This window comes from Ursus americanus, chromosome 28 (assembly GCF_024610735.1).
Source record: "Ursus americanus isolate L20-20 chromosome 28, mUrsAme1.1.p, whole genome shotgun sequence".
Lineage (NCBI taxonomy): Eukaryota > Metazoa > Chordata > Mammalia > Carnivora > Ursidae > Ursus > Ursus americanus.
The window spans coordinates 11,064,971-11,088,730 of NC_142154.1; the positions used below are offsets into that span (position 1 = coordinate 11,064,971).

At 45.4% G+C, this 23,760-nt stretch overlaps 1 long non-coding RNA gene across 2 annotated transcripts; it reads right to left on the minus strand.

The window, feature by feature from the left end:
- Positions 1 to 1,246: 1,246 nt before the first annotated feature.
- Positions 1,247 to 21,153, minus strand: LOC123802407 (uncharacterized). 2 transcript variants are annotated; one of them, XR_006782527.2, is made up of 4 exons: positions 21,005 to 21,153; positions 11,958 to 12,084; positions 10,376 to 10,590; positions 10,047 to 10,199 (listed from the first exon to the last, which is right to left on the minus strand). It is a non-coding gene; the product is annotated as an uncharacterized LOC123802407 (long non-coding RNA). The 2 variants fall into 2 exon arrangements; XR_015722105.1 differs by lacking the exons at positions 10,047 to 10,199; positions 10,376 to 10,590 and adding an exon at positions 1,247 to 1,880.
- Between the last annotated feature and the right edge of the window lie 2,607 nt (positions 21,154 to 23,760).

A 23,760-nucleotide genomic window follows, 5' to 3' on the forward strand; every position in this document is an offset into this window, starting at 1 on the left:
TGGGCGAGGAAGAACAGATGCAGACAGAGACGTAGCCGGCCGCTCCTGTCAGGTGGGACGGGTTCTGCGTGAGTCCAGCAACCAGCTTTGTTGGCTTCAGAAAGCAGCAGGATGTTGTCAAAAAAGTACTGAAAAGTTTCATCTTCATTCCACATCTTCCAGTTCCATCTGGGTCAACCAACCCTTCTCGGCAGGTAAAAACGTGCCCCAAAGTTGTCCTCAGGCAGGCTTTATCCTTAGGGGCTTAACCTGGGGTGGATGTATATATTCTTGAGTGAGCGTCCCATCACCAATGAACCCAGTCCCACCACCGAAGTGTATGCAAAACGTTCCACATACAGCAGGTGTCACCGTGCACCACCAACTCGAGTGTGAGAAATTTAGCAATTCTTGACTTTTGTGCAGTCGATTTAAGTCTGTCTCTAAATGCTATCCATTTGGGTTGGCCGGAAGTTCAGGCATTACTGAACCTCCGCCCAGACTATGCCCCTACCTTTTAACTCACCCTCCACCTCCATTCTGTGCTGGTCTAGGCTCATAGGTGACACCAAGCATTTGGAAGTCCCTTTGGTCATCAGGGCACAATGTCTGTCACCGAGATGCCTCTTGTTCTAGCTCACATGGTTCTTTCAGATTCTGGAGCCCTGCTGTGTTCGCGCTGCCCCTGGGCATTGGCTCTCCAGCAGGCTGGCTGGATGTGGGCCCAGAGCCAGCCTGTCCGGCAGTTTTCACACCTGCCCTCCCCTCTGAGGATGCGGTTCCCAGATACCAGTAGAAATCTTCAGTTCCTTGGCCTCAGCGCTAGGACTTACAACCGAAATCATGCACGACAATGAGATATAGGGTGGAAGAGGGGTGATATAAAGCAGGGTGTTCAGGGTCGCCTGGGTGGCTCAGTCGGTTAAGCAGCTGCCTTCGGCTCAGGTCATGGTCCCAGGGTCCTGGGATCAAACCCCGCTTTTGGCTCCCTGCTCAGCAGAGAGCCTGCTTCTCCCTCTTCCTCTGCCTGCCACCCCCCCACCACCACCACTTGTGCTCTCTCTGTCAAATAAATAAACATAACCTTTAAAATAAAAAAAAAAAAAACATATCCAGTGGAATCCAAAAATAGTGAGTTGATATCCACCTTGAGCCTCTTAAGAAATACATGAGCAAGCTCTTCAAAAAGCAAAAACTTTGTCAATGCCTTCCAGCCAAAGATGACCAGCAACAAGTTGAGTTTATTGACTCATTGCAACAAGGAAGAACATTTACCATGGGGAACTGTAGGACATCTCAAAGTGGCAAGGTATTAGAAAAGACTCATAGGATTTGGGCTTGTGTTAGGTACTTTCTGGGAGAATTCAAGGAAGTGGGGCGTTCTGAACTGGGTGCTGTCAGGAAGCAGGAGTAATTCCATGTTGGGTTAAATAAATCTTAGCTAGAAGGAGAAAATAAGAGAAGGCTAAAGCTTTCACTTGTAGAGAAGCAATCACTTATAGTAGTGGGGAGAACGCGATTATATTAGTTTTCTATTGCTTCAAACAAATTACCACAAATTTAGCAACCATTTATTAAACACCATTGTCTCACAGTGTCTGTGGGTCAGGTTGTGGCATGACTTAACGAGGTCCTCTGCTTGGGGTCTCACAAGGCTGAAATTCGAGTGCCAAGGGGCTGCATTCTCATCTGGTGGCTGGACTGGGGAAGAACCCATCTTCAAGATTTGACTTGTTGGTGGGGCGCCTGGGTAGCGCAGTCGTTAAAGCATCTGCCTTCGGCTCAGGGCGTGATCCTGGTGTACCGAGATCGAGTCCCACATCAGGCTCCTCTGCTATGAGCCTGCTTCTTCCTCTCCCACTCCCCCTGCTTGTGTTCCCTCTCTCGCTGGCTGTCTCTCTCTGTCAAATAAATAAATAAAATCTTAAAAAAAAAAAAAAAAAGATTTGACTTGTTGGTAGAATCTATTTCTTTGAAGCTGTAGAATTCACGGCAATGTGTTTCTTCAATGCCAACAAGGAAGAGTATCTGCTGCTGGAGTCTCTGCCATCAGGAAAAGCCTAGCCCTTCCACCAAAGGACTCCCCTGATTAGGTCAAGACCACCCAGCAAGGTCTCCCTTTGATGAATTCAAAATCACCTGATTAGGGACCTTAATTACATCTGCAAAATCCCTTCAGCTTTGCCATGTAATTTAAAATAACCATCACCTTTATCAGATTCCATTTGTTAGAATAAAGTTACAGGTCCCACTCACTCAAGGGGAGGGGATTCCACAAAGGCATGGCCTCTGGGGAGTGAGAATCATGAGGGCCCTCGTAAAGCGTATCTGTCTTAAGGATGTTTAGCATCAATTTGGTTTGCACAGTGACCTTGTTTTTGTCTATGCTTAGACAAGATTATAAGGCAGTCCCTATCTCAGGGTGTCTGGGTGGCTTGGTCAGTTAAGCACCTGCCTTCAGCTCAGGTCATGAACTTGAGGTCCTGGGATCGAGCCCTGAATCGGCCTCCCTGCTCGGCAGGGAGTCTGCTGCTCCCTCTTCCCCTACCCTCACTTGTGCTCTCTCTCTCTCAGATAAATGAATATGATCTTTAAAAAAAAAATAATAATAAGGTGGTCCTATTTCTTTCTTGGCTCATATTGCCACAGTCAAAGAGTGACCCTATCTGATGCTGGTGTCCTGTGAGACCGTCATGTGCTCAGGAAAACACCACAGCCTGGTCAGTCCTGGGTCAGCTTCTAACAACACTGAGGCCAAGCTCTTGGTGTCAGACCAGCCCCCAGATGTCAGAGGTGGCCTCTTTCTTACTTTTCCACCTTTTCTTTGTCCCTTGGATAATTATTTCCTTTCTACTTCCCCCAAATAACCATATTCTAATGTAACCATTTATATTCTTGCAAGTCTTTAATAGACCATTCCACCAGACTATTCAGCAGCCAAAATATGAATATAAATTGAACATTTGTATTTTCTGTAGAAGGCTACGTGTTCCAAAAAAAATCCTTTCTGCTTGAGTTAGCATTACAATTATAATTAGTACACAACGGACTGATGCAACATGAAGATATACATTTTGACATAAAATTTTTAAATATATAAAGTAAAATTTTACCAAAATGTATCTGCTAATGACATGAATGGGCTGGTTTTACTTCCATTTAATTTGCGCATTCACAGATGAGCGTTAATAACTACCAGCACTAGCGAGGTCCAGCCTCAGTTCCACTTCTAGGTTCTGCTGGTATAGATTTGAGCACTGAGAAACCATACTCACATGAATACGCAGCTGGACATGGAAGCGTATCATTACAGTAACATTGTCCAATCCTCTGAACTTTGGAATTACATGCCCATGGCCACTTGGTTAAATCAACATTTGGGAAACGGAACCTGGGGGTGTGGGTGGTGAACCCCGGTTAACAGAATACCACAATGCAAGTGAAATTGGCAAGTTTGTTACTCGCAGGTCCTGGAGGAGCAAACTTGCACATCCTGAGATGTCGCACAAGGTAGAGGGGAGGTCAGAAAGTGTGGCTGCTACCTAGGAGAGGCTAATGCTATCCAAAGAGCGGCTAGTCCATATAGACAGCTTGGCCACACAAAATTATGTTGAAGGGTCCCTGGCTAGCTCAGTCCTTGGAGCATGTGACTCTTGATCTCAGGGTTGTGAATTCGAGCCCCACTTGGGTATACAGATTACTTAAAATAAAACCTTTAAAAAAAAAAATGGGGTGCTTGGGTGGCTCAGTTGGTTAAGTGTCTGCCTTCGGCTCAAGTCATGATCCCAGGGTCCTGGGATCAAGCTCCACCTCGGGCTCTCTGCTCAGCGGGGAGTCTGCTTCTTCCTCTGCCTGCTGATCCCCCTGCTTGTGCTTTCTCCCCCTCCCCCCATGTCAAATAAATAAATATTTTTAAAATATTTTAAAAATATAAAAATAAAGAAACAAAATGATGCTGAGGCAATAATATTATGTAGTAGTTTAGCTAGATTCTCAACAATGTGATCTAGCATCAAAATTATTCAAATAAGGGGCACCTGGCTGACTCAGTCAGTAAAGCATGTGACTCTTGATTCCAGGGTCATGAGTTTAAGCCCCATGTTGGGTGTAGAGCTTACTTCAAAAAAAAAGTATTTAAATACATTAAAAATCCGTTGCAAAAATGACATCAGATAAAGGACTAGTATCCAAAATCTAGAAAAAACTTATCAAACTCAACACCCAAAAAACAAAGAATCCTGTAAGAAATGGGCAGAAGACATGAACAGATATTTCTCCAAAAAAGACATACAAATGGCCAAAAGACACAAGAAAAAATGCTCAACATCACTCGGCATCAGGGAAATACAAATCAGAACCACAATGAGATACCACCTCACACCAGTCAAAATGGCTAAAATTAACAAGTCAGGAAACGACAGATGTTGGCAAGGATGAGGAGAAAGGGGGACCCTCTTACACTGTTGGTAGGAATGGAAGCTGGTACAGCCACTCTGGGAAACAGTATGGAGATTCCTCAAAAAGTTGAAAATAGAGCTACCCTATGACCCAGCAATTGCACCACTAGGTATTTACCCATAAGATACAAACATAGTGATTCAAAGGGGCACCTGCACCCCAATGTTTATAGCAGCAGTCTCCACAATAGCCAAAATATGGAAAGAGCCCAGTTGTCCATTGATCGATGAATGGATAAAGAAAACACACACACACACACACACACACACACACACACACACACACTAGAATATTACTCAGCCATCAAAAAGAAGGAAATCTTGCCATTTGCAATGATGTGGATGGAACTAGTATTATGGTATTATGCTGAGCAAAATAAGTCAATCAGAGAAAGACAAATACCATTATGATTTCATTCATCTGTGGAAACTAAGAAACAAAACAGATGAACATAGGGGAAGGGAAGGAAAAACAAAATAAGACGAAAACAGAGAGGGAGGCAACCATAAGAGACTCTTAACTCTAGGAAATAAACTGAGGGTTGCTCGAGGGGGGGGGGGGTGGGGAGATGGGGTAACTGGGTGATGGGCACATGATGTGATGAGCACTGGGTGTGATACACAACTGATAAATCACTAAATTCTACCCCTGAAACTAATAATGCACTATGTGTTAACCAAATTGAATTTAAATAAAAATTTTTAAAAATAAAATAATAAAATAAAATAAAATAAAATAAAATAAAATAAAAACAATTACAAACAGTTTTGGTACCTAACCATTAGGGTACCCAACCATTCACTATCTCAAAACTAACGCCAATATTTTTCAGTCAGGGGCGCCTGGGTGGCTCAGTCGTTAAGCGTCTGCCTTCGGCTCAGGGCCTGACCCTGGCGTTCTGGGATTGAGCCCCACATCAGGCTCCTCCGCTGGGAGCCTGCTTCTTCCTCTCCCACTCGCCCTGCTTGTGTTCCCTCTCTCACTGGCTGTCTCTCTCTCTGTCAAATAAGTAAATAAAATCTTTAAAAAATATTTTTTTTTTTCAGTCAGCCCCTTGTAGGTAGCTTAAAGGCTTGTACACTTGGGGCGCCTGGGTGGCACAGCGGTTAAGCGTCTGCCTTCGGCTCAGGGCGTGATCCCGGCGATCTGGGATCGAGCCCCACATCAGGCTCTTCCGCTAGGAGCCTGCTTCTTCCTCTCCCACTCCCCCTGCTTGTGTTCCCTCTCTCGCTGGCTGTCTCTATCTCTGTCAAATAAATAAATAAAATCTTTAAAAAAAAAAAAAAAAGGCTTGTACACTCAGTGTAATGTGCCAAAGTAGGATTCAGGATGGGCAAGAGACAGGAAATGGGGATTAAGGAAGATGGGGTGGGGTGGGGGGGGTAGGGAACAACCCTGTGCTTTCATCCCAAAGGAGTTCCCAAGAATATCAATTTCAGAAAAGAGTGCATATGAAAACACAGGATCCGGAAATTGATTCCCGTAAAACAATCCCCATACTTTATAGGATGTATGTGCTCCAATTTGAAGATGCTGATCTAAAACATTTGAAGATCTTTGTATCTGAAGAAAGGTAAGAAATTGATCAACCTATTAAAAAAAAAAAAAAAAAGCCTGCACCCACAGCACCTGGCTGGCTCAGTAAGTAGAGCTTGTGACTCTGGATCTCTGGGTCATTCTGGATCATGAGGTCAAGCGCCATGTTGGGCTTGATTAAAAAAAAAAAAAAAAAATGCCCAAGATAGTCACTCACACTAGGCCATACCACCAAACCAAACTGCACTTTCAACCTCCCCCAGAAATGCAGTCTTAACCAGTCAGTCAGGAATTTTCTGGCCAACACCAAGGAGGTAACCGTCACATGGGCCCTCCCTATCCCCCACAAAAGGAAGATGAGGTCATCTGCATGATAAAACCTCTGCTCTTCCTCCCCCCCCCCCAGAAAGTGACCTAGCCTGAAATAATCCTTTCTTTTCTTTTGCTAATAACTTCCTTGCCTCCCCCTCCTTCTTATAAAAACCTTCCATTTTGTACAACTCCTTGGAGCTCTCCTCTACTTGCTGGATGGATGCTGCCCAATTCATGAATCACTTAATAAGGCCAATTACATCTTCATATTTACTCAGTTGAATTTTTCTTGTTTAACAAACCTTAAATTGTGCTTCTTATGCACATCAGAATATCTGGGGTAACCACTAAAAGAATAGATACTCTTATATAGATGTAGAATGTCCAAAATATTTGGGGGTGGGGGTACTAGAATAAGGGGGAAAACAAAACCATCCATCATCCAAAAGAAAGAAGAAAGGGAGGTGGCAGTGAAGGGGGGCAGCAAACAGAAAAAGCAGAAGAAATACAGAAGAATTTAGTAAAGTGACAGGAAAAAAAATCTGAATAAATCAGTAATTATAATAAACTTAAAGTGCTAAACTTCCCAATTTAAAAAAAAAAACGATTTTTCAGACTGGATTCTGTAATAATAATAAAAAAGTTATACCTGCTATTTTAAGGAGAAGCCATTCCCCCTCAAAAGAGAGAGGAGGGAGCAGGGGAAGGAAAGAGGTACACAGAAAGGTCAAAAGCCTAAGACTGAAAATAACACAGCAGGCCAACACTAAGTATAAGAAAGCTGATGTTGCTGTATTATCCAACAAAACAGACTATAAACAAAGAGATGACAACATAACTTTAGGACAATAAAAGGTCCCATTCAGGGGCGCCTGGGTGGCGTAGTGGTTGGGTGTCCGCCTTCGGCTCAGGGCGTGATCCCGGAGTTCTGGGATCGAGCCCCGTGTCAGGCTCCTCCCCTGAGAGCCTGCTTCTTCTTCTCCCATTCCCCCTGCTTGTGTTCCCTCTCTCGCTGGCTGTCTCTCTCTGTCAAATAAATACATAAAATCTTTAAAAAAATAAAAATAAAAATAATTAAAAAAATTAAAAAAAAAAAGGTTCCATTCAGGGGCACCTGGGTAGCTCAGCTGGTTAAGCATCCAACTCTTAGTTTCCACTCACGTCATGAGCTCAGGATCCTGCGATCAGCGAGGAGTCTGCTTGAGGATTCTCTCCCTCTCCCTCTGCCCTTCCCCATCCTCTCGAAAATAAATAAATAAATCTTTTTTTTTTACAATAAATAAATAAACAAACCAGCTTTAAAAAAAAAAAGGTTCCCCACAAAGAAACAGATGTAGTGAAAAGAAGGGGCACGTGCACCCCAATGTTCATAGCAGCAACAATAGCCCAACTGTGGAAGGAGCCGAGATGCCCTTCAACAGACAAATGGATAAAGAAGATGTGGTCCATACATACAATGGAATATTACTCAGCCATCGGAAGGGATGATTACCCAACATTTGCACTGACGTGGATGGAACCGGAGGGGATTATGCTAAGTGAAGTAAGTCAAGCAGAGAAAGACAATTATAATATGGTTTCACTTATTTGTGGAACATAAGGAATAGCAGGGAGGACATGAGAAGAGGTAGGGAAAAATGAAGGGGGGGAAATCGGAGGGGGAGAAGAATCATGAGAGACTATAGACTCTGGGAAACAGACTGAGGGTTTTGGAGGAAGGGGGTGGGGGGAGGGGCTAGGCTGGTGATGGATAGTAAGGAGGGCACATATTGCATGGAGCACTGGGTCTTATACGCAAACAATGAATCATGGAGCACTACACCAAAAACAATGATGTACTATATGGTGACTAACATAACATAAAATAAAAAATAAATAATAAATAATAAAATTTTTTTAAAAGGTTCCATTCATCAGAAAGAGATGAGTCTAACTTCGTATACACCTAACATACAAAGCAAAAATTAACATGGCTGCAAGGGAGAGCTTGATAAACCCACCATCCAAGTGGGAGATTCTGACTCTCCTCTGTCAGTAATGGAAAGATCAAGCTGCCAAAGAAATGGTAGGAACGCAGTAAGATTCATATGAATAAAGATGGTCCTATCCTCCAGTTTGGTCCAGGGGACGCAGAGAGAACACAGCATCCAGCAAATGGGGAATGCACCTTGTTTTCAAACATATTTGGAATATTAACAAAAAGCAGCCCTGTGATAGGCCAAGAGGATTAACTCAAAAAAACGTCCAGGGATTGACATCATGCTGACCCTGTGCTTGGACCATAATGTAGTTAGCAATGACAGAGAAAACCCCACGACTGCAAAGCTAAGATACACTTCTAAATAACTCATGATCAAAGAAGAAACCATAACAGAAATCTGAAAACATTTAGAAGTGAACTATAACAAAGTAACTATATTCTGAAACATGTAGAATATAAGAAAGTATCATTTAGATAGAACATTACATCCCTCAAAGGTTTACAGAAGAAAATAAGAAATGTCACAAAATAAATGTGTTAAGCCCCAACCTGTGAAGCTACAAAGGATCTACCCCCCCTCACCTTCTCACTCCTGACTCCCCCCAACACCTTACCCACACTCCTCCCTCCTCTTCTTCTCCATACTTACTGAGCTCTCCTATGTGCCAAGCCCTGCCTCCTCCCCAACCATCTTTATTGTCAATTCTCTGATGCTGTTCAGACTTCCCCCTGGTGTTTACTGGAAACACCCAGGGTGCGTGGTACCCACTATCCCTCTCTTTGCACTCATTCATTCAACACCTACTGACTAGCGGTGTTGTCCCAAGATGGCCCAAATGCTCTGGACACAGAAATGAAGAAAGTGAGCCCAGTCCTTCTCCCCAGAGCAGAGGTCCTCATGGTGCAGCCCCCAGACCAGCCCCATCAGCATCAACTCGGAGCTTTTTGATAAGTGAAATTCTCAGGTCTACCCCTCACCTTCTGAATCAGAAACTCTGTCTTTTTTTTTTTTTTTTTAGATTTTATTTATTTATTTGACAAAAAGAGACAGCGAGAGAGGGAACACAAGCAAGGGGAGCATGAGAGGGAGAAGCAGGCTTCCAGCGGAGCAGGGAGCCCGATGCAGGGCTTGATCCCAGGACCTGGGATCATGACCTGAGCTGAAGAAAGACGCTTAATGGCTGAGCCACCAGGCGCCCCTAGAAACTGTCTTAACATGCCCTACAAGTGATGCTGACACACGCTTCAGGAGCCTGAGACCCACTGCCCAGAGGCGTTCAAAGTCCAACAAACATAAACAAGTGATGATAATGCACTTCGGAGGGGCAGCCATCAAAGCAGTCATGAAGGGTGCCCTGATGGCCTTAGAGGGACACTTGCCATCACCTACCACATCAGGGAAGAAGGCACGCCTCAGCTGGCTTCTGGAGAAAGAGCTGGTCAAGCAAAGCAGAGCATGGGAGAGCGTTCTAGCATTTGAAGACAAAACGGCGCCACGACCAGAAATAAGAGACGTTACAAAGTGCTCAGAACACTTTCAGGCAGATGGAGAAGTTACTGTGGAAGGTGCAGCAGTATGAAGGAGTGGGACCAGACAGATGGGAGAGGGATCAGATCCTGAAAATCGTCAGGGCCTGAGAAGGACTCTTTTTGAGAACAATAAGGAGTCACCGAGAAGTAGGAAAGAGCTGTAGAAATGTTAACCACTATTAGTAATATCCAGAGTCATCACAGCAGCATGGATTATACAGCAGAATTTCCAAGCAGATGTTTTCAGAAACCAGGAACATTATAAATACCTTTTTATGAATGGGAATATTTGAAGCAAAAATTATTTGTCCCTGGTATCGAATGTCCTGGGCACATCTGTCACGGTGTTAAGATGGCAGCAGGATCTGAGGTCTGAGAGCAAGGACTGGATAATCTCGCAACTCTGAATGGGGTGAAATGTAGGTAAAACACAGACAGGTATGCTCATGCAGCTCAGGCACCGGTGAGACTGTAACGCAAAAGATGGCGATTTGCTCAGGTCCTTTCATTATCAACAAACATTCGTTCTACCGGAAGGCCCAGCCCTCGCCCCTGACACCAGCCGCTTTGGACACAGACCTAAGCACTTATCCAGACGAGGCTATCACATTCATCTGACAGCAGTTTCCTTGCTGCTTTAGACTGCTTTTGAAGGAGTGATCACTCAGAAGCCTGCACGAGAACAGCCGCTCAGGGGAGCCTGGCCTCACGTCAAGGCTTGGTCCTTAAGTTCATCTGGACGGAGCTTCTGAGTCAGATCAGCTTCTCAGCACTGCAGACGGCTGATCCCTAAACTGCTGATCAGATTTGGTTATTAAAAATCCCCCGGGGGTAGTCAAAGAATCAGATCCATCGTTAATCTCTACAGAGAGTCAAGAGAATTAGCCAACCAAGTTTAACTTAATTTAAGTCTTTCTTACTGACTTAATTTAATAATTATTTGTAAGCACAAAGCATCCTTCCTTAGGTAAGATCTGCAGGAAATTAATCACGTCTCCCTCTGGACAGGTTATTTGCATTCTTTTCAACATTTTTTAACAGGAAATACATAACGCCTGGTACAAAAGGCGGAAGAGAGGAAAGAGCACATAGAAGAAAGTACATCACCTGGTCCTCTCCCCCAGAAGCAGGCTCTGGCAACGGTGGCAAGCACAGACATATGCCCTGTTAGGGGTTTTGTTTCTGTTTTTTTTTTTGGGGGGGGGGTTGGTATTATACCGAATGTAAAATGGTCTACGCAGTTTTCAGTACCTGTTTGCTGACTGTTCTACACCAGGGCTGGAGAAGCCCCAATCTTTGTTATTCCACTGTGAGGTGAGGTCTACTTTGCACCACTGACCCCCTACACGCAGACATTTAAATGGCTTAAAACGTTTTGCTACTTCAAATAATGCTGCCAATTAAATCCTTGTACAAAAATCTATTCTCCATATGAAAGAATAAACAAAAGGCAGTCAAGACATACAATGGAATATTATTCAACCTTAAAAAAAGGACATTCAGGGGGAGCCTGGTGGGTCAGTCACAGTTCATTCGACTCAGGTCATGATCCCAGGGTCCTGGGATCGAGTCCCGCATCGGGCTCCCTGCTCAGCAGGGACCCTGCTTCTCCCCCTGCCTCTGCCTCTCTCTCTCACGAACAAATAAATAAAATTAAAAAAAAAAAAAAAAAAAAGGGCATTCGACGCAGGCAACAACATGAATGAACCCTGAGGACACTATGCTGAGTGAAATAAGCCAGTCACAAAAGGACAAATACTGTACGATCCCACTGTACCTCGTAAATTGTATGTTACGTGTGTTTTGCCACAATTTTTTAAAAACCCACTTTCTATATTCTTAGGTATTCATTTATTCATTCATGCATTTGTTCCATTGTTCCATAGACCTATGTGTGCCAGAATCAGAGAGTTATGCACAGATGTATCCCCAGGTTTAGGAAGACGAAAAGGAATTCAGTAGGCAAGGAAATATTGCAAGGACATTCCAAGCAGAAAGTTCAGGATGTGAAAAATTAAAATGCCACACTAGGGAAAAAAGGATGGAGAGGTAAGGAGGGGCGAGATATAAAGACCTCGGGCATCTCACTAAAGGGGAGATTTTATTCTGGAAGAATAAATAATTATCCTGGAAGGTTTACATGGCATATCGGCCACCTGACCTGTCTGGTAGGAGAGCTCCGGCTTCCGTGTGCGGGCTGGACAGAGACCGAACCTGAGAAAGATTCCCTCCGTGCTGCTTTCCTCCAAAGGCAGAAGAGTTAATGCTGAAGCTTGGTGAATCTTGACCTGTCCAGAAAAGACAGAAAGGAAACAGACCGCAGGAAATTAGGGTGTATAATTCACTGCTCTAGTAATTTTCAGTGTGGTCTCTGGGCCAGCCACAGCAGCATCACCTGGGAGCTGGTGAGAAATGCAAATTCTCAGACTCTCTCCCAGGCCCACGAAGTCAGAAACTCTGGGGGTGGGGCCCCAGCAATCTCTGCTTTAAGAAGCACAGGTGATTCTGATGCAAGTTCAACTTTAAAACCATTCTCTACAACAGAAATTACCACAGATGTCTTTTTTCGTTGTTGTTTAATGTTTTTAGGTAGGCTCCATACCCGGCATGGAGCCCAACGCCGGGCTTGAACTCACCACCCTGAGATCAAGACCTGAGCTGAGATCAAGAGTCGGATGCCACGCAAGTGCCCCAGTGTCTTTTAAATAGTACGTTTCTTTCTTTCTTTTTTTTTTTTTAAGATTTTATTTATTTATTTGACAGAAAGAGAGAGAGAGACAGGCAGCGAGAGAGGGAACACAAGCAGGGGGAGTGGGAGAGCAAGAAGCAGGCTCCCAACAGAGCAGGGAGCCCAATGCAGGACTTGATCCCAGGACCCTGGGATCACGCCCTGAGCCAAAGGCAGACGCTTAATGACTGAGCCACCCAGGCACCCCTTAAATAGTACGTTTCTTAAGCCTCCACTCAACTCTCCAATAAGAGTCAACACTCTGGCTCCTTTTAGTTCATTTGACATAGAAAATATGATCAAATTTACCTGCCCCACCCAAAATGTACTTGCATAAACCTGTCACAAACATAATGCAAAGTACGACTGTTTCATACACTTTATATACGTTCTACCTTGTATGAAAAAAACATTTGAGGTGGCTGGTGTACATGTAATTAATGTTTACCATAGATCTCAAATGTACTTTGGGAAGAATGCCAAAAAAAAATTTACCCCATGAAAGGTCTGAAACTTCGTAGAGACATATAAAGACCAGAACTTTCTAAGCCACAAGTCAAAAAGCCTAAAAGATACATGCCAAGAAAAACCATCTGTGAACCATCCAGAAATACCGCATATCCAAATGTCCTGAGGTCTTCAAAATGAGAGCACTCACAGGTCCTCGATTATAGTATAACCAGGAAGCATTCGTCCGGGACTCCAGACATTTTACTGAAATCTAAGGAACCCTGTAGTACCCTCCCTAGTTACAAAATATGTTTCCTGCCATTAAAGAGGGTTTTGTTCAGGCCTCTGCAATGGCAACAACAATGCCAGTTTTCTTGTGGATACATTTCACATGGTAAGTGGCAGAAGCACAGAAGCAGAGGGGTGCAGTAAAACACAGGCTCTGCTTCCTGGTGTTGAATAAAGGGTCTTCTCTCTAGCCCCTGACCTCGGAAAGACAGCTTTGCTCAGGTATCAAGCAGGCAATGCTGTGACATGCCTGCTACGATACTTGAAACAAGGCAAGCACGCAACAGGCATCTATTATTCATGTACTGATTTCCTTCTGTGCCAGGAGCACAGCAACAGATCTCGCCAGCTGCGAAGGGGAATCAGGGACAATGGGCCCAGCGGTGTAATAACATCAGTCACCACTAGATGGCGATCACGGCGCTAAATAGTTATTAACAGCTATTCTCAGAACTGCACTATTTGTCGCTCAATATTTACTCGTTCATTCATTCATTCAGAAAATAATTATTCAGTGCCTGCTATGGGCCCAGCACCACAGTTAGGATACAAGGATCGGCAAAGGAAGACACAGTCCCTATCCACAAACCATTCGGTTCTAGGTGAGAAAATGGACAAAGAATCACACCAGTAAAACATCACAAGAGCTGTGATACTACACAAAGGGAGAGTCTGGCTGCTGGGAAAGAAAACATCCCTAAGAAAGAGATGAGACCAAGAAGGAGGAGCTAAGGTCCGAAGAACAGGAGCTGGTCGGTGAGGGGCGGGAAGGGAGCACTCAGGCAGAGGGAAGAGCCTGTCAAAGGCTCCGAGGTGCACGGGAGGGCTGCGCAGCTACATGGCTGGAGTCCAGAGTGCAGGACAGCAGCGTGGGAGCTGCCCAATCTGGAGGATAATCTGGAGGATGAGCAGGAACCAGGCCATGCAGGGCCCCATAAGCCTTGCTCGTGCGGGGGATTTGGGTCTAGATCCAAAGAGCAATAGGAGGTCACTGATGGGTTCTACACCCTGGGAGGGGAGAGAGCTGGGTGGCTACGTGGGATTTGCCTTTGACAAGGTCAGATTTGCATTCTACCAGGGTCGCTTGGGTCTGCTCTGGGGATTTGACTGAAGGGTAGCCAAGTGGGTGCAGGAAGACCAGCTGGAGAACCATTACTGGGGTCAGGGAAGGAAGGAGGAGGCTTGGATCAGGGTAGGGGCAATGGAGATGAAGGGGCAGGACAGACAGGGGAAAGTACCAGAACTCAATGGCAAGGGGGTGGTGCAGGAAAGAGAAGTGGCAGAGATGGCTCCCAAGCATCCAGCTCAGACTGGACAGCAGATGGAAGGGAAACTGAGCGGGGGGAGGGGTCTCAAATAGGGGAGTCATGAGTTCAGAGTTAGACATGCTGACTGTGAGGGGTTTTGAAATATCCAGGCAGAACCGTCCAGAAGGAAAAGTCAAGAGTTCAAAGACGGAACCACGTTGAATCCACTGGATGGGGATGAGACCACTGGGGAGTGAAGCCTGGACAATCAGCAAGGCCACCTGGACAAAGACCAGCCACGCTCAAGGACAGAGAGAGATGCTGAAGCCGCCATTAGAAATCTACAGACAGAAGTCAGGATAGAGATAAGGGAAGGTTTCCAAAGAATCAAAGCAAAAAAAAAAAAAAAGAAAGAAAGAAAGAAAAAGAAAAGAAAAGAAAGAACAAAACTGAGAGATAATAGGATTATAAGAAGAATGTGATTCCACTCCATTTGCAGCAAATTGCTCACTCTCCCAAATTCACTCTTAGAGAAAGGGTGTAGCCTTTAATGGTCCCTAATTGCTTAGAGGGGCTGTTCAGATAGCCTGCTCCGGAAACCTGAGTGTTAGCATTCCAGACACCTCCTCACACAAACAGCCTTCAGCTCAGACCACGTGGGAGGGGCCAGCTTGGCCAGGTGGAAGGTCAAGGGTTCTGAAGGAGGATCCTTAATATTTGGAACACGATTCCCTTGTCCATTCCCGTTTCAAACAGCTAAACCGCTGTCGACTTGACTTTTCTCCCCCCATGATTATGGACACACAGAGACTTGAGTTCAAATCCCGGTCCCCACCTTTAGAAACTGAGAGCCTAGGGGTGCCTGGGTGGCTCAGTCGTTAAGGGTCTGCCTTCGGCTCAGGGCGTGATCCTGGCGCTCTGGGATGGAGCCCCGCATCAGGCTCCTCCGCTGGGAGCCTGCTTCTTCCTCTCCCACTCCCCCTGCTTGTGTTCCCTCTCTCACTGGCTGTCTCTGTCAAATAAATAAATAAAATCTCTTAAAAAAAGAAAGAAACTGAGAGCCTAGGGCAATTACTTACCTCCCTAAACTCTAGTTTCCCCAACCTTTAAAATAGGAATGCTCTGCATCACTCACATAAATAAAAAGAAACGGAGAAGATAAAGCAAATGTGGCAAATGTTAATTGGTGGATCTAAGATAATGCTATGATGATAATCCTTTTGCAATATGTATCAGATCAACACATTACATAACTCTAACTTACACAATGTAATACGTCAATTATACCTCAATAAAGGTAGAAAAAAATTGGTTAACCTGGGTGATACAGGTGCTTTCAAGACTATTACAGTTTTTCAATAGGCTTGAAATTATCTAAAAAAAAAAGAAAAAAGAAAAAAGAAGTTAGGGGTGTAGAACAATAAAAATACCTGGTGGGGACTGTGAGTGTAGATTAAACCAGACTGGCAATTAGGTGAGAATTGCGGGATAAGAGAAGCAGAGGGGGTTTATTATATTATCTTCTACTTCTTTTTTTTAAGTAGGCTCCACTCCCAATGTGGGACTCAAAGTTTCACAACTCTGAGATCAAGAGTCACAGGCTTAACCAACTGAGCCAGCCAGGGACGCCTGTTTTCTACTTCTGTAGATTTATTTTTCATAAGTTTTTTAAAAAACACAGTTGCTGTGTGGGGTAAAAGACACGCCAGCACCTGGCTCTGTTGTTCCTTTAACGGAGACATGCCCTTCATCCATTACTTCCCACTATTTTCGGTTGCTCTTCTGCCCCAGGCAAAGGTTGCGCTACAAAGCCGTTTTCTTCTCAGATTTGCTCTAAAATACAAGGTTTGGGTTGGGCGGGAGGAGGGGGGGGTGCTTTTTTTTCTTATCTTAAAACAGCTGATAAATTGCAACACTGATGACTAATTGCGAGCTTTGCACAATTCCTTGGATTTAAGAGCCCTACAGCTGAAAAGCCTTCCCTTCCGGCAGGCATACCAAGCCTAAGGTGTAGAAAACCACAGAAGGGGCGCCTGGGTGGCGCAGTCGTTAAGCGTCTGCCTTCGGCTCAGGGCGTGATCCCCGCGTTCTGGGATCGAGCCCCACGTCAGGCTCCTCTGCTGGGAGCCTGCTTCTTCCTCTCCCACTCCCCCTGCTTGTGTTCCCTCTCTCGCTGGCCGTCTCCCTCTGTCAAATAAATAAAATCTAGAAAGAAAAGAAAGAAAACCACAGGAATGCTGGGGAGATAAATGTAGGAAGCAGAGGTCCCACCTAATTGCCCATTCACCCTGCACTGCTCTGGCCAAGCTCTGAGGTTTCTGGGCTCCTTCTTCCAGGCTGCTGGGGGGACCCTGCAGCCCCAAGGTTGAGAAACGTCCCTGCCCCAGTTTGGGGGCACAAGTGCCCACTTTTCTGCCTCATGTCCTGCTTCACTCCTCCATCACCCCCAAGTTCCAGGCACCCTAAGCAACAGGTAGTTAGTTCCCAGCTGGACTTGGCTTTCTGTGCCCTTGCTCTTGGAGTGAGCTCACGCCTGCAATGCCCGGCCCAGCATTGTCCCCAGCAAGCCTGCCCCTCTACTTACCAGCTGGGTAACACTGACCTAGTTGCTTAACCTGCTAAGACTATCTTTTTCTAAGGGGATATTATTACCTTCTTCCTGGAACTGTTTTTGCAGATCAGGAGAGATGGCATACAGATGTGGCACTTAGCATGAAGTTAAACGCTCAACAAATATTATTACCGATCACTTCACCGACTCGACTGAACTTATTCCTTGCTAGACTGTTCTCCTTGAGAACAGGGAATGTATTTATCTTCGTTGCATCGGTAGTGTCTATCATAATACACAGCAGACTTGCAAATTCCCATGATTCAGAATCACATGAGAGTTTGCTTTCACTTGTTGCAAAATACAGATTCCTGGGCCCCAGACTCACTGGAAACCGGGTCCTGGTTAGTGCGTGGTAGCAAGTGAGTCAAGATATCACCCTCTGGGGCGCCTGGGTGGCTCAGTGGATTAAGCATCTGCCTTTGGCTCCAGACATGATCTTGGGGTCCTGGGATTGAACCCCAAGCGGAGTTCCCTGCTCAGCAGGGAGTCTGCTTCTCCCTCTCCCTCTCCCCGACCTCCTGGTTCATGCTCTCTCTCTCTCACTCTAAATAAAATCTTTTTAAAAAAAAAAAAGACATCACGCTCTGTGATTTTTGTCAGTATCTACCATTCGTCTCTAATACGGACAACTTTGTCTGGTAAATCATAGGTGAAGTGCCACTAAGACACTTCAAAACAAGTTCTCCATCAGTTTCGCAGAGCTGCAGTGACAAATTCCCACAAACTAGATGACTTAAGACAGCAGAAATTTGTTCCCTCTGAGTTCTGGAGTCCAGCAGGAAGAAAATAAGGTGTTGGCAGGTCTGTGCTCTTTCTGGAGGCTCCTGGAGGCTCCAAAGGAAAATCTATTCCTTGACTTTCTCTGTGCTTCTGGGGTTGCCAGCATTCCCTGGCATTCCTGAACGTGTAAACACGTCACTCCCGTCTGTCTCTGCAGTCACTTACTCTTCTGTCCCCTGCTGGTGGGGACATGTATGGTAACAAGTAGGGTCCGCCTTGACAATCCAAAATCTCCCCATCACACCTTAACTTAATCACATCTGCGTTTTTTTTATTTTTATTTCTATTTTTTTTTTTTTTTTTTTTGCCAGATGAAGTAACATTCCAGGGATTAGAATGTCTTGGGGTGGGGGGGCATTATTCAGCATCCCACACCCCCAAACCCCAGTAGATTAAACTGAGATAGATTTGTAAGCTTCCCATGTGATTGTCTCGCAGTGTGAAAACTATCGAGCCAGGCTTACTACAGGTTTGTTGAATGAACGAACTCCACTGTGAAAAATCCCCTTCTCCTCCACTGCCTGACTTTAGGGATAGCCCTCAAGGGACAGAGACCTTTCTATAATATTCCACCCCCAAAAAAAATCTTAAAAAAAAAAACCAAACAGTTTTTGATGTTCCTGACTCCCAAAATAGTGGGCCACAGACACGTCCCATCAGAGAAGAGTGTGACCCTCGGCTCCTTTGGTTCCCTTTGCGATGCAATTTTCTCCACCAGGACAGATGGCTCCCTGGTCTGCTCAGTTTCCCCCTTGCCCCAGAAATGCTTGCGCAATACTGTACAGACTCACCCAGGAGAAACTTGTGACTCGGCCCTTGTTTACAATTTGATTCAATTCAGAGACAAGGCTGTTGAAACACCTTAGCCCAAGGCCACTAAGGGACTCCTGAGTCCAGGCTCTTCATCACAAGAGGCAACCTGAGAGGAGCGACCTTCTCTGGGCTCCTCCCAGCCCAGCTTCTGCTGTGGGAACACAGACCGTGCTGATAAATGTTTAACCACCCGTTCCCCGGAGGCGAAAGCCTTGGATCTGTGGCTTTACCTAGTGCTGTGACACAAATATTCCCATCGTGGCCAATTTCGAGCCGCCAGCATGATGTCGCGTTCTCACCAACCAACCACGGTCCATCACTGCAGCTCCCAGCCACTGGCTCACGGAAAAACCACTCTCCTCTGAGAATTCACAGGCCCAGGAGCTGGACAGGGCAGCTTCTGGAGGAGCACTACAGAGAGTCAATTTCCTAATTTCGGGGACCAGACACTACTACTGGGAACAAGTGTTTAAAAGAATCACAATCCTTTACAATCCCTACCCAACACGAGAGTTCTAGGCACAAAACAACACTGACATCTTTCTCCTCTGTCATCAAACTATTTCTCCATCTCTCTCTTTTTAAGAATTTATCCACCATTGACTCTGGGCCAAACACTGTTTCAAGTGCAGTACACACCTTGACTCAATTTACCCTCACAAGAGGCCTATAAAGCAAGCACTGTAACCATCTCTGTTTCAGATGAATAAATGGAAGCACTAGGAGGTGAAGTCACCATGCCTAAAGTCACATAAACCTGAATCGTCTTTGCAATTCCCAACGAAGAGTAGAAGAAATGATGGTCTCCCAACCCAGGAACTCATGTGTTTTAGATAAAGATCTGTGTAAAAATAAGCAGCAGTATCTATACATATTTAATTGTAAATTGAACCTAATAGACACGTAAATATAACCAATAAAATTTTTCACAATGATCAGTCTTGGGAATAACAGCACTTCGTCTTCCCACGTTCATCTTCACTAAAAATGCTCAAATCTCTTTGCAATTATTAATTACACATCAATATTTCTCAGAGGCTAGACAGTACATTTATGGTCTGTTTTACAGTCATTTTATTGCTGTTATTAGTAATGAAAATAAGACCAATGTTATGCACCAATGAGTCATGTGGAGACCAGAATTAGACATGGTCATTGTTCCAAGGTTTAAAACAGAAGCTAAATTCCCAAGAAATGACTATTTCATTATTAATAACAATACCTCAAATTTATAGACCATTTTATGTTTGTTTTTCATGCGTAGTCAATAGAGTACATGATATATAATCTGAGCTAGCCAGACCTGAATTCAAAGTCTGGTTTCTGCTCTTAATACTGTTCTGAGTATAATTCTTAACTGTTTCATTTTATTTGGAAAAATTCAGATTCATTTGGTTGAAATTCACAAGTCACAAAGATTTACAGAAAAATGTTCCCAACTCAGTCCCCTCCCCGCCCACCCCCGACCTTCTTCCTTTTCTTGGAGGTTAAAAAAGTTAACTTTTATAGCCTTCCAGGGATATTTTATGCATATATGGTGCAAGCAAAAGACACACATAATCTTGTACCATTTTATACCAATATTTTTTACCAATGTCAGTATTCTGCCTTCATGGAAAGTCTGATTTCGTTTCCTCTCCTGTAAAAGGGCGGTGGAGAAGATGACGTCAGAGAATCACAAAAATACCCAGCCACACTGCCCGGCATATTAGCCTTCAACAAAAAGCCTAGTTGTTCAAGGGTCTTTAGCGTGCCTCGCACTCACCTAGTGCTTGCTAGTCACGGACCGCCTCCTGCCTCCCCCCAAGTTTCCAATCTGGAAAGTCTGGTGAAGACCCCATAATTTGCATATCCCACCAGCTCCAAATGCTGGAGGAGCTGCTGGCCAGAGGGTCCCTTGGGAACCTCACGGCTGAGCGGGAACTTGGATGCCTGCGGTTACAACTTGCAGGTCCTGCCACTGGAGCAAATCACTCTCTGAGCTTCAGTGTTCTTATCTCGTAATAAATGGAACAACTCCCATCGCAAAGGCTGCCGTGCAGGTTAGGGAAGATGCAGCAAGTGCACGGCCTCCGTCCTGGCACACGCTCAAGAAATGAAGCGCGAAAGAAACTGGGGCAGCTGGGACGGCGGGGATCCCCCAAGACACGCGAGCCAGCGCCCCCACCCCGGGGACCCGCGGGTCGAGGGCAGCCACATCTGAACACTGAGACGGGGGCTCCTGCTTCAGAGACCTCATACACCGAGCACCGCGTAACGAAACCCCTCCATGCAACTGTGTCGCTTACTGTTCAAACTGCGTGCAAGGATGCAGGTGACCCCGGTTAAACCCAAGCGCCACGTGGGCGCACGGGACCCGGCACACCCGGAGCCCCGCCCACTCGCGCCCCGTGACGCTCTGGACTGGCTGCGCGCGCGGACGTGCGGCCTGCAGGGGAGGAAATGGCGGCGGGGGCGGGCGGGGCCGGGCGCGGCCGGGCGCGGAAGGCCGCCAGGGGGCAGTCGCGCGTCTGCGGGCCGCGGCCGGCTGGAACCGGTATGGCCGGAAGTGGGGGCGGTGCCTTGGCTTCCGCAGCGACGCGCCACGTGCGCGGCCGGGAGGGACCGGAGAAAACAACAAAATGGCGGCGGGGGGCGGGGTTTTCTGGTGCCCTTGAGCCCGCGGGTCCCATAAAGAGCGGCGGAGTTTGCTGGACCCGGCGGATGCGCGGAGCGGGATGCGGGAGATGGGGCTCGCAGTTCCCTTGTCCGGCCCTCGGCCCCGCCTAGCTTGCCCTGGGACGCGAGCAACCGCGCTGGGCCGTGGAGCCCGGGCGCTAGGCGTCGCCGAGGGTCACTGCGGTGCATTCGCATGAAGCCGCAGGCCCTGCATCCCTGTCACTGTCCTGGGTTTTTGTGGGTGTTTTGTTTTTGTTTTTTTGCTTTGGGGTTGTTGGGGTTTTTTGTCCCAGCGTTTGCAGCTCTCTGCGAACTAGCACAGCAGAAACGCCTTCTTCAGGGCGTTTTCTTAACGGAGGGAGAGGTTAGGGGCGGCAGATGGAGCCAGGAGAGCTGTAGTTGGCTCCAAATGCAGTCCCTCCTGTTTCCAGCAGTTTCGATGACCCGTTTCCTGCCTTTGTTCAGAGTTAGAACTGCATCCCTCTTGATGGCGGGGGGGAAAAAAAAAAACCCTCCGTGCTCTAGGCTTGAGAGTGGCCTCCCCGCCCTGTCCAAGTGTCGTTGGAATGCGTGTGACCCGTTTGTACACGGGAGCTGCGCAGGGACCGCGAGTGTGTCAGAGGCCGCAGCTCTGTTGTTTACTATCGTTCGCCTCGTAGAAAGAAATGTAGATGTCGGTGGTTATGTGTCACACAATGCAGGAAAAAAGAAGGCAAAATCGCCTGGTGTTCATGGCTTTTAGACGAAGGCCTGCAGCTTCCCCTTCTTGTGCATGAATCTGGAGCTGGGAGACCGAGCCGTTCAGTCTCTGCCTGGACAATTTCCCCGGCTCGATTTTCCTAACTCACCGTTTTATTTTACATGAGGTTGAGACGCAGAAAAGCCAGTGTGGGTAAAAATAGTTAACACAGGCCATGCTGCTTGTGGTGGTATATTTAGAATCAAGGAGACGTTTGTCCTTGGATTTATTTATAAATTTGTCGTGGTCTTTATGTTTCAGATGCTCTCATTCTTGGTAATTTGTGAGGTCATTTAGCAAGTCTGTGAAATGACGTGACTGTTGAGGGGGAGGTTGTTTCTAAATAAAACTTGCCTCCCAAAGGTTTGGGAGGTTTAATTAGTAAAGATTTCTTAATGTAATAAGGCCCCGAGTGAGGGCACGCTACAGTGACAAAGCTCAGGAAAGACATTACTTTGTTTACAAAGGAGCCCTTATGGTTTCCTCTGTCTGGTAGGGGTTTTAACGCTTGTGGTGTGATCAAAACTGCGTGGCTATTAAGTGACAGGCTAGAAACGGCATAATGTGGTCAAGAGGAGAAAAGAATGCTCAAGGCCTTTATTTTAAGATTTAAATGCAGATTTTTGACTCAAGCACAGGTTCCAGAGAATTTCCCTTCAGCCACTCATTTTTGTATCCATGCCTTCCAAGGTTTCACTGCAGACTCGGCCATCATTTTACAAAAAGGGGCAGGACTGTTTCCGAAGGATCCTTTAACCTGGAGGTGTAAGGACCCTCTCTCCCCTCAGCCTAGGAAAAGATTGCAGCTCCCTAATTGCATGTTGTGAAAAGGAGCCTGCCCCATTTAGTGTTTATATTTTGCAGTGATTGCCTCCCTTTTTTGTCTCCTATGTACACGTGATTCAGATTTTGGGCAGCTTTTTCTGCAAATACCACTGAGCAAAGAATTAGTATATCTCCAGGCCTTAAGTTGTTTGCCTCCAAGAATTTTATTAACACTGCCTTCCTGTTAAAAGGAAAAAATGTACTTTAATTTTAGAATAAAATATTGTTTTAGTTTATATTACTAAAGCAAATTATGCCCAATAGAAAACATGAAAAGTACAGAAAAATACAAAGAAAAAAAATCCCCCAGAACGCCACTATCAAGGAATAACCACTGTTAAGCAAATTGTCTGTATTTGTCTTAAAGTAACACTGTACCTGGTTTGGTAACTCACGGTTTGTATTTAGCCATGTATGACGTACATTTTTTTATGTCAGATAAGAATGTTAATGCTTTTTAGAGCCTGCATAATATTCTATCAGATGAATTAACCATTAACTATTTTTCTTACTATCGAACACCAATTTTGTTTGCCTGTTTTTGCCCTTGTAGGTAATATTGACGTGAATACTTCTGTACAAAAAGCTTTTAAGATTTTGTAAAATAAAGTTTACAATGAATCTGAACTTTTAAGGTTTGTTGGTAGGTACATATTTGACTCCCCAAACTACTGAGTTGATGGTGTTCTTGAACGTTCTAATTACCGCGCCTCAGCATGACACCTGAGGTCAGATCCCATCTCCTGTACTTGAATTGCTCTCCTCTAAATTTATTTGTTTTAGTTCTAAATCATTTATTCTTGGTGTATTGTTTTTGATATG